Below are 10,254 nucleotides of genomic sequence, written 5' to 3'. Positions count from 1 at the left end.
TCACAATTACTGCTTCAGGGCTTTAACTTTTTCTGGGTTGAATTGTTTTTATAATTATGACTGTCACCAATCACTCTTGAAATGCAAACTTGCATATTGAGCCACAAATAAAAAAATATATTTAACACAATGTGATTTAAGGCTATACCTTTTTCTGAGTTTGAATATATTACAATTATTGATTAGGCCAATTGTACAGATCTAATTACTGAGGTTATGCAGAGTCACCTAAAGCCTTTCACAATTTGATGCAATAAGCATCTGCTTAAATTGAACTTCATGAGTGATGTTAATTTTCAATTAAAATTCATAAAACTAAAGCAAGACTAGATTTTAATGATGATTAATGGCTTTAATGACAATAATTGTTTTTATAATAACATATCAATATGAAACTTTAAAATTGAATCTAATGTCTTCTAATGCACCACTCCCACTGGCCGTCAGTACATGTAGTGTTGATTCTGAAAGAAAAAATTCACACTGCTTGTTAGTATACATGCATATTAAAAAGCAGCAAATTTCACATTAATTAAATCACTACTGTTTATGATTAAAGATATGTTTTAAAAGTGCTTGATTATTCACAAGGTTATCACTCAATTATTATGTCTCTGTAATGCTTGTATCTTTATATTGAATGACACTCTTTGGAAAGGCTCTTCACTGTTGTTGAGTCAATTCCGACATGTATTATATGTTGACATATATCAGTTGCAGGTATTCTGTTGTAAAATGCAAATGATTATTCTCTATCTCCGAACATTCATGAATATAAGCTGTTTTACAGAATCTCCATACTTAATGTCAGCATGCTTTCATTGTCCATAACATGACTTTTATCTCATTAACTTACTGCACATCTGAACTCCAAATAGACCCATGCTTGGAATGAACTTCAGCCTGTTTTCTCTACAGCATTGCCCTTTTAGACTATCATATCCTCTACAATGATCTGAGCACAGGCCTAAATCCCTGAACACTGGACAGTCAGGTCTTCAGCCTGGTCAGGTACATAGTGTTGTCTTCCGGAGTAGACAGTCTCATAATTGTGACTACACTGATCTAAACACAGGCCTAAATCCCTGAACACTGGACAGTCAGGTCTTCAGCCTGTTACACAGTGTAGTCTTCTGGACTGGACAATCTCATTTGTTAATGCATTGATCAAAGCACAAGCATAAATCCTTGAACACTGGACAGTCAGGTCTGGTTAGTCAGGTCTTCAACCTAGATTAGTTAAATGTGTTGTCTTCCAGACTTGTCCATCTTCTAAATTTTGCCTCACTGGTTTAGGTACCCCTAAGTACTGGACAGTCAGGTCTCATACAGTTTGGACTTCAATACTTGACAGTCTCTATATAGATTATCTCTAGTCTAGGATGTAACTGTTCTGATTTATGTTCATGTACTTGAAGTAACAAAAGCTATGTTAACCCTATCAGCTATTCATATGTAGATCTTCTGGTGAAGTCTTGAAAGATAATGTATGTACACATTCACATGTATCTTCAACCATGTGTAGAGGTTAGGCTAAAGTAAATAGTCATTGGAATGGCTACGATGAGTCATAAGGGGACTGTGTTTTTTAAGGTATTGTATCACATTGGGAGACATTCAGAGAACAGTGGACCACCTTTGTCTCTTAAATGTTTGGGAATAATTCTCTGTTTTAGTATGTGCTTATGGACTTTTCTATATCTTGTATTTGCACACTGTCAGCCAGCCAATCAACATGAAAACTCTCTACAAAGATACTGAAGAGAGAAATAATGCTTCACATCCAAATGCAATAACAAATAAGTCTATTAATAGCAATATCATGCTTCCATTGATTTTGTATTTATTTCAATATTATTTCATAATTTAAAAGGAATTTTGAGGAATCAAGTCTTGTTCAAATAACATCTAAGACACAGACATGCTATGCAACCATGCAACCATCCCCTTGTTGTCAATCTACTGCTCTAGCAATTGCGTCATTCAGATATAAAGTTTTATACTGCTGCACATTTTTTGGCCTTATGTAATTACAATAGGGGCCATTGTGCGAGTATTGGTACTGTAAAATAAATTGTGACAAATTTACTTTCTAACACTAATATGCAACTCAAAAGTGAAAGAGAAAGTTTTGCGCAAACTTTCCTCAAGGACTCTTTCAATCATTCTCTGTCGAAATGACAAATAAAATCAGGTGTCACTGTGCAAATTTTCCTATTAGAGAAACAAATTACTCAAGTTTCACCATCACTGTGTTAACTTCTATGGAGAATAATAAAATTTTCAATCTTCAAATCTTCAAAAAACTATGACAGTGAAAATTTTTCTTACACCAAGATCTTTCAAATGAACCTTATTCTCAAGCGGTAGATCAGAAAAGAATTGTAGTAGTTTGAGTGCCGGAATATGTCCCCGGGACGCATTCTAACTCAAAGAGAGTCTTGTTTTCCAATTACTTTCTCATTTATTAATTTATTATTAGGTAATAAGCAATGATTAAAACAATACTTAATATGAAATTTTAGATACTTTTTCTTTTTTTCTTACATTTTATCTTGTAAAAGTTATATAAGTTATGCAAATCAGCCATCTACTTGTTTTATCACTGCAAAGTTAACAACGTGCATACAAAACATGCACAATCACATCCGTGCATTTTTTCTCGCTAAATGTTCGAATTAACCATTTATTAGATATCATGTGCTTCTTCAAGAATTTCATTTTCAGCTGCAAGGATTTCTGCTCTTTCTATTTCTAAGAGTTCGTCCTCACTCAACTCATCGTCATTAATTTCTGTGAGGATGTAAGCATCACTATAATCCCTCTTATTGCATATAGAATCATTGCTTATAGCTTCAATGACTTCATCATCAATCCATTTTCAGTTTCTGTTTCACCCTCTCTAAATACATTGTCAATTTTGTTCTGGTTTTCACATCCTTCACATCTACAGGATAAAGTACATTGTTTGCCCATTCTCCTACACTGACATATTCTGGTTTTACAATGGGATTTCTGACACCCACATCCATGTCTCAGTGCCCTCACAAACTGTTCAATAGTTATAAGGTTCTCATTTGTATCCAACAGAATATCAAGCTTACCATCATTGTATACCCATCCCCATTCAGTCAGGGGTATTACTTCAACTTTACTGGTACTGGTATTTGCCTGACTCCATAGATTGCTTACCCAACAGCACCTATACCAATGATATCTTAGTGCTTCATCTGACGGCATAAGGCCAGACTCATTATCAATGCGAGCCCATACTTTTTCTCTGACCTGTACAAGATATGCCTTATGATTTTCTAGAGATGATGCATCATCACAGTAGACACTAAGGAACAAATCCTTTGGAGTATTGTGGCTAAATGCTATTGCATATTTGTGGAAGTACACGCTGCCAATCAATCTATAAAAGGCCTGTAACCCTGAGTCCCTAGACTCCACACAAGTTTCATGTAACTTACCGACAGTACATTCTTCCATGCTAGAGACAAATTCTGCATTCTTATAGAAAGCATCAAAAAATGATTTTTTACCTAGTCCTCTAAAATATGACAGGTAATCACAACCACTTACAACATATATTATTTGAATGGTTTTCAAAAGTTCTTTCTCTGGGATTCTCTGAAGTTGTATGTCAGATAGCATTGCACTGCTTAATTTATTCATGTGTAAGAATAAATTATCATATGCTCTAGATCTCAAATGAACACAGATCTCCTTATGTAAATTGAACAATGTAGACCTATCATACAATGTAACTATCCAATAAATGTCAGTGTCTGGACTATAGATGACGACATTAGTACACTTTGTTAGTTCACAATGCAACCAAACACGACTATCTGCCTCTTCATGGTTACTAATATACGTTTCAGCAAGTTCTATCTTCCCATCTGACACTATATATGCATGATCTCTCCGATCCATGTCAAAGCCACCTGCAACAATCAGTGACTTACCTGCGGGTACATCTACACCAGAATTTAGGAAGACATCTGACAGTAAATTGACAAGCAATCTCTTCTGTTTTCGGTCTGATAGAAACTTTTGCCAATTTCTGGGTAAGGTCCCAGACAATTTAATGTTGTCATACTTACCTTTTTCTCCCCCTACATGTACATTATTTCTAACTTGGTCTCGTCTTATTCTCTCAATCTCCTTTGGGCTGATACCATTTCTATCTGGATCATCAAATACTATATGTACCTCTTTTGCACAGAATAGGTTGAAATACTGTACAACCCATCGTTTGAACAGAAATTTTGCATAGTCACTGTATGTTTTGTGAAACCCAAGGGGATTTGAGTTTATCATGAACATTCCTTCCACTATTACACATAGATCATCACTTTGTCTGAAATGTAGAGGTGTATCTTTGCTGTAGGCTGACTTGTACCTGTTTTGTAGTACCTTGGTCACCATGGATTTGACTCCTTTCTCTGGGAGCCCTTCTGCAGTTGAAATTGCTCGTGGTCTTGCAACGAATTGACTGAGTTCCTCGATAGGTTTCTTTTCACACTTACTTATGGCCAATTGCCTTCTAAGGCAAGATATTACAAGCTTTTGATCCTTGATCTCCCTCTTTTGTTTACTAATTGTTACCTTTTTTGGTCCAAATGTTTTCAAATTCTTTCTTTTAACAACCTGGTGACAAGAACTACCTGTCATGAAGACTACTTTTACATAGTCCTCAAAGGCTTTGTTGCCAATTTCATGGTAATTCAACAAATCACGAGTCTGTTCAGCAGAGGCTTCATCTTTTGAAAAAAGATGACTCAGTTTTGCTTCCTTCTCAATAAAAGCTGATGTCATTACCTTTTCTATGTACTTCAAAATGTTCTCTTCCTGAATATGACAATATGATGTACTGGTACTGACAGAGCTTGAATCTCTGTACCTTTCTGGAAATAACTGACATTGAATGTTTTTCACTACCTTGGCTCTAAATGGCAAGTACTGAATGTACTTACATAATGCTTCTTTCTCAGTTGATTTCATGATTCTTTTGATGTCTCTATTTATGTACATTTCATGTGCCTCGTCAAGGGCAACAGAACACCATTGCTTGCCAGTAAAACTAACCGAAAAAGCGCCTTGCATAAAATGGTTTAATACGGGCTCTGGAAAGAGGGCAACTTCTCGTAAATGGTGTGGAATTATTCTAAGATATAGAGTTCTGTCCATGCAATGAAACAGGGGAGTCATTTCCTTTAAACCTGCAAGTCTTAAATTCCAATTTCTGCTTCTCATTCCAAGGAAAAGACAAAGATATGTCAACATATCTTTATGAATGAACCTATGCCAGAAAAGGAATGTCTCATTCCTTCCACTTAATCTGCCTGCAAAATTTTGGAATTTTGTTTGTATGTCATCTACACGAGGAGACAAGATTTTCATGTTGGCAAAGTCAAAAATAGGATCACTTTTACTGGAAGACGCAAGATTTTTCACTTCATCAACAATTATATCATACACTGATGGGCAGTCTTGAATATAAAGTTGTAGCTGTACGCGATACATAGCCTCCCATACTTGTATCAGAAAGTTATGTGTTTTGTCAAAGCTTGTGTAACTGGCAACACTCTGCAGTGTCCTACCCCGGTGAAACATAGAAGCAATATCCTTCAAACCAGCTTCCCAGTAAATTTTCATGAGAACACCTTGAAAGTTTTAAGAGCATGCCAGTCTCCTATGAATGGTATTAACCATGATAAAGCATCGCCATACTCACCTTTCAGTTTCACCATGTGATCATATGATTTACCATCTCCAGCAACTACCAAATACTGTATCCTTATACTTACCTGGAATAAATTATGAAGATAGTCTAACACCTTCAACATGGTTTCTTTGCTATCTGCTGGTTCATCAAGTACAGCAATATAATACAAAGATGACTGCTCTGGATTTTGAGGTTCCTCATTCATCATGAAGGCTTGATACCAGGAAGAATTTCCACATTCTCAATTTTATTGGCAATGTACTTCTGGAGGGTATATGTAAAGAGCATTTTGTGCAACTTACCTTTTTCCTCTTCTTCTGGTTTGGATAGAAAGAAGTTTTCTAGCTTTAATTGATAGTTATTACATTGTTTACCTTCAGTCTCAATCTGTGCATTCATGGAATAAAAACTATCAAGCTTTCCTTAGATATTGTTCTTTCCTGTGTTTTCTTCAGTTTGACCGCTTTTGAATCTTGCTTGACTTGCTGTTGTCTCATATAATCCATGAAGTTACAATTGAGTTAGAGTTGTTACTATTAACATCTCTATTCAGATTTGACATATCGGTAAAAGTGTCACTTTCTAATGTATCCGGTGAAATTAAAGATGTGGAATTTGTTTCCAATCTTTAGTTAATAACAATCTGTAAAACATACCTTCCTTAAGAAGATTTACCACAGGTACTCCTTCAGGATGTTCAGAACTAGTTCCACAACTAGAAACATGTACATAGTAGTCATTAACTCTTATGAACAGTTTTATAATGCAATTAAAGGTGAATGATGCTACCATCATTTCCACACTCCCTACTGGCCTGGCTGTATTCTTCATCTGTTCAAATCTGTGCTCAAAATCTACAAACACGTCACCATCATTTAAGAACAATGAACATGAATCATGATCGAGTTGTTCAAAGTAGCCTATGTTATCAATACACTTTGATACAACACATTCTCTTACAGCTTGGGTGAGTTTGTTCTCCAAATTGTAAGCCTCCCCTGTAGCTATTCCAAGACTGTCTTTGACACACTTTAAGATCATAATTAAAGTGCGCAACAAGTGCTCTATAAAAGCTGTTATTGTCATTCCTACTAAAGTCACCTGAAGCCTATATCCAGCTGAAGAAGGTAATGATGAACAATAAAACGGAACATACTCTTCTGTAGATAACTACATTTGTATGGCAAACTTTCAGTGGCCTGTATGGAAGTACCATGAAAACTCCTACTCTCCGGCTGAGATGTTACCGCAGAATAACTTGATAACTTGTCAATGTTATCAACAGAAACAGTGACAAAGGAATCATCCTTCCACTGGACTTTTCCTCTAATTCTGTTCACTTACCTGGACTACAAGGCGTTGATGGGAATCCTTGGAAGTGATCATACCAAAGTTATTCAATATCTCAATACATTCTCTACTAGATGCCGTATGTTTATCAATGACTTCACAAAACATAAGATGACATGGATATGAACACCTGTCATTGTATGAGAATGCCATACAGCATATAATGTATAGCTTCCTAAGTATCAGTTGACGAGACTTATTGCTACCATTTTCTAGCTGATGTGTGTCCCATGTGAAAATGTCCCTACTTTCACTCAATTTCTCATCCGTTGGTTTTGAACAGAGTTTAAGGATAAAATTCCAAAGCAAAGGATCAATCATCTTTACCTCTTCTTGTTGACCTCTTTCTAACCAGGTTTGGACTACATCTGCCAACTTAGTTCTCAGTAAATCTACAACTATACTCAGCTTGCTGTATTTAGATATATCATTGTTAGAATTTATACGTAGATCATTAACAACAGACTTTAGCTTGTCAATTTCTGCATTTAGTTGTCTTTCATGAGAAACTTTATCTACATAGAGTTTATGGAGGCAATCTATCACATCTACACCATTTCTGTAGAGGAGCGTGCCTGTTGATCTATTCGAGCCTGTATGCACACACACACTATCTCTGAAAGTCATTTGAATAATATTTATCAGCCATTTAGGTGATTTTCTGAACATCTCAGGATCAATTTTATGACCTACACTGTCTTCAATTAGTTTGACAGAAATTTCTACAATATTTACATACTTCATGTATAGTTCTGTCAGTAAGATTACTTGATCTTTCATTAATATTTCTTTATATCATCTATTGAACAGCACTGTATATTTTCATATGGTGATATCAGACTTAACAAATGACTCTTACTGGTTGCAAGTACACCACTCTGCCTAACCCAAGGAATACAAACGTTGTCGACATGCTTCACAAACAACTTTTTCTTCCAGTTTCTCAGTTTCCTCCAAACCATATTCACACAAACCATGACTGATTTCAAATTGACCAATGATATCAGTAGCAAAATACCTAGCTCCACCTTTAATCCTAACGTTACAAAAATAACACCTTTCTCTTTCATTAATAAAGTGCCAAATGATACCATAATGGTTGTGGCAAAGTAATAAATGTTCTCCTTCTTCTGTTTCTTGCTCCTTAACCTCAATACCAAAACATTCTGCAACCATAGAGCTATTAACCCAATCACACTCATGGATATTACCACCACATATACTGTCAACCACTCGACATTCATTCAATAAACAAATCTTCTCTACACGTGCTCTTTTAGATGAAGATTGATAGGTGATTAAATCTTAGCGGTAATCACGTTTCAGGGCCAGCTCACAACCCCTACAAATACAGTCATCATCAGCTATATTCGAATAATTTCTCTTTACATAGTCATAAAATTCAATATGATTTGGGAGTTTTTGCATAAGGTGAAAATATTTCATTCCCAACCCATTTTTGTGACAAACAAAACATGGTCCACATAATAGCTTCTCTGGGTGAATATCTTTTGCCCTCAGTGACATAATACCTCATAAACAGCCTCTCAATGGAGGGAGTGTGCTTCAACAAAAAGAAGGACAACCAAAAAAAATAATGGCTACATGCTATGTATACATACATTTGAAACTGTACCAGAAACAGGCGAGACAGCTACGATCAGTGACAGCCTATGAAAAGAAAGAGAGAAAATGATTAATATATTTGTGACAGAAGGTTAATGAGGTACTTTTACAAAATCTGTGTTGAATCTCAACACAGTGTATTAACAAGTGTACATACTTACCAAGAACTTTCACATGCTTTACATTTTGGTGTAACAAGTACATGTACTTTCCATCTGTGACAGCATAAAAAGAAAGACAGATAATGGTTAATAAATGTTTGTGACAAAGTCAACTGAAGTACTTTTGAAAACTCTTGTGTTGAATATCATGATAGTGTCTTACAATAGGTCTACATACCATTAATTTGGATGTTTATTCTTTTTGGTTAGGTACCCTCCATCAGTAACAGTCAAGCTGTAATAAAAAAGACAGTAGAGTCAATTGATTTACTTTCACAATATATGTGTCAAGCGTGTCTCATGTTAGTAACAAACAAATCACATTTCTAACATTCTGTCCATTTGTAGCATTTCGATGTGATTTTAAGAAACATGACTGAACAGGTGGATTTTTTTAAAAGGTTTCACATCCTAACTGTATAAAGTATTGATCTACCTGTGCTTTTCTGAACATATACTACAACATGCAATGAAGATTTTTATATGTGTTTATTTCTCTGAAGCCACATTTTGGCACAGGGTCTCTTCTGGCTATATACCAGGGCACCTGCTGTATCTTTACTCATGGAAATACACGTTTGTACAGTGACTGGTAGACTCGCGCAGTGACAACGAGTATACATCCCGACTGGCACAAGTCCAAGTGCTGAGCTACTAGATAATCTAACTTTCACGCTATTTTTTTCACGCGCTGACCACGAGCAGAAATCGAGTTGAAGTACTGAGCTGGATGTTTTTACTTGCGCGTGATTTCTTTGCAGTAAACACAGAGAACATGATGCGAGCTCAGCTGGCACAAATCGAGGTGCTGAGCTCGAGCATGATGACCGTGGTTTGAGGATAACTCGCAAGTAATTTTTGAAACACTGCAACGGGTTTAACTATCATTTGCTTGACTATATCTCAAGTAAGGGACTGAAGATTGTCAACTGAATCCTTCACTTACTAATAAATGGATTAAACGACCGTAATATTAAATGAGAATATTGTAAACAACATTGTCATTGAATTATATCGTCTGGAACGTTAACGTACTTCCGGTTTTCAGGTGTCTGCATGTCAAACACTATCGTACTGTCAAATGACCTCCTCCAAGAGCGATATTCACAAAATCTATTCTTAAACATAAAATGTTACGGAAATTACTAAAATTGTTCAAGATAAGGCCGTGAGACGAAAATGTTAACATTAGAAAGCAGGACATACTACCGACAACTTTTTCCTCACGATGCAATCCACTATCGTCAGCAATGTCAATTTTCTTTGGTCGTATTTACATCATTTAGTGGAGAATTACTGCAAGAACGGTCAATTTTGATCGGAGACCATTATTCTTAAAACAAAATTATGTAAAACACTCGATCTCAGACTTATTGGGCGAAA

At 35.8% G+C, this 10,254-nt stretch overlaps 1 long non-coding RNA gene across 1 annotated transcript; it reads right to left on the bottom strand.

Annotated features, from left to right (window-relative positions):
• Positions 1-365: 365 nt before the first annotated feature.
• LOC139141442 (uncharacterized) lies at positions 366-8,935 on the bottom strand. Its single transcript, XR_011554177.1, has 3 exons — positions 8,872-8,935; positions 8,707-8,755; positions 366-464 (listed from the first exon to the last, which is right to left on the bottom strand). It is a non-coding gene; the product is annotated as an uncharacterized lncRNA (long non-coding RNA).
• Positions 8,936-10,254: the final 1,319 nt, after the last annotated feature.

The sequence above is a fragment of the Ptychodera flava genome, chromosome 10 (assembly GCF_041260155.1).
Source record: "Ptychodera flava strain L36383 chromosome 10, AS_Pfla_20210202, whole genome shotgun sequence".
NCBI classification, from domain to species: Eukaryota; Metazoa; Hemichordata; class Enteropneusta; family Ptychoderidae; genus Ptychodera; species Ptychodera flava.
The sequence above is the reverse complement of the archived record's forward strand: the minus strand, read 5'-3'. Positions and strand labels throughout refer to the sequence as shown.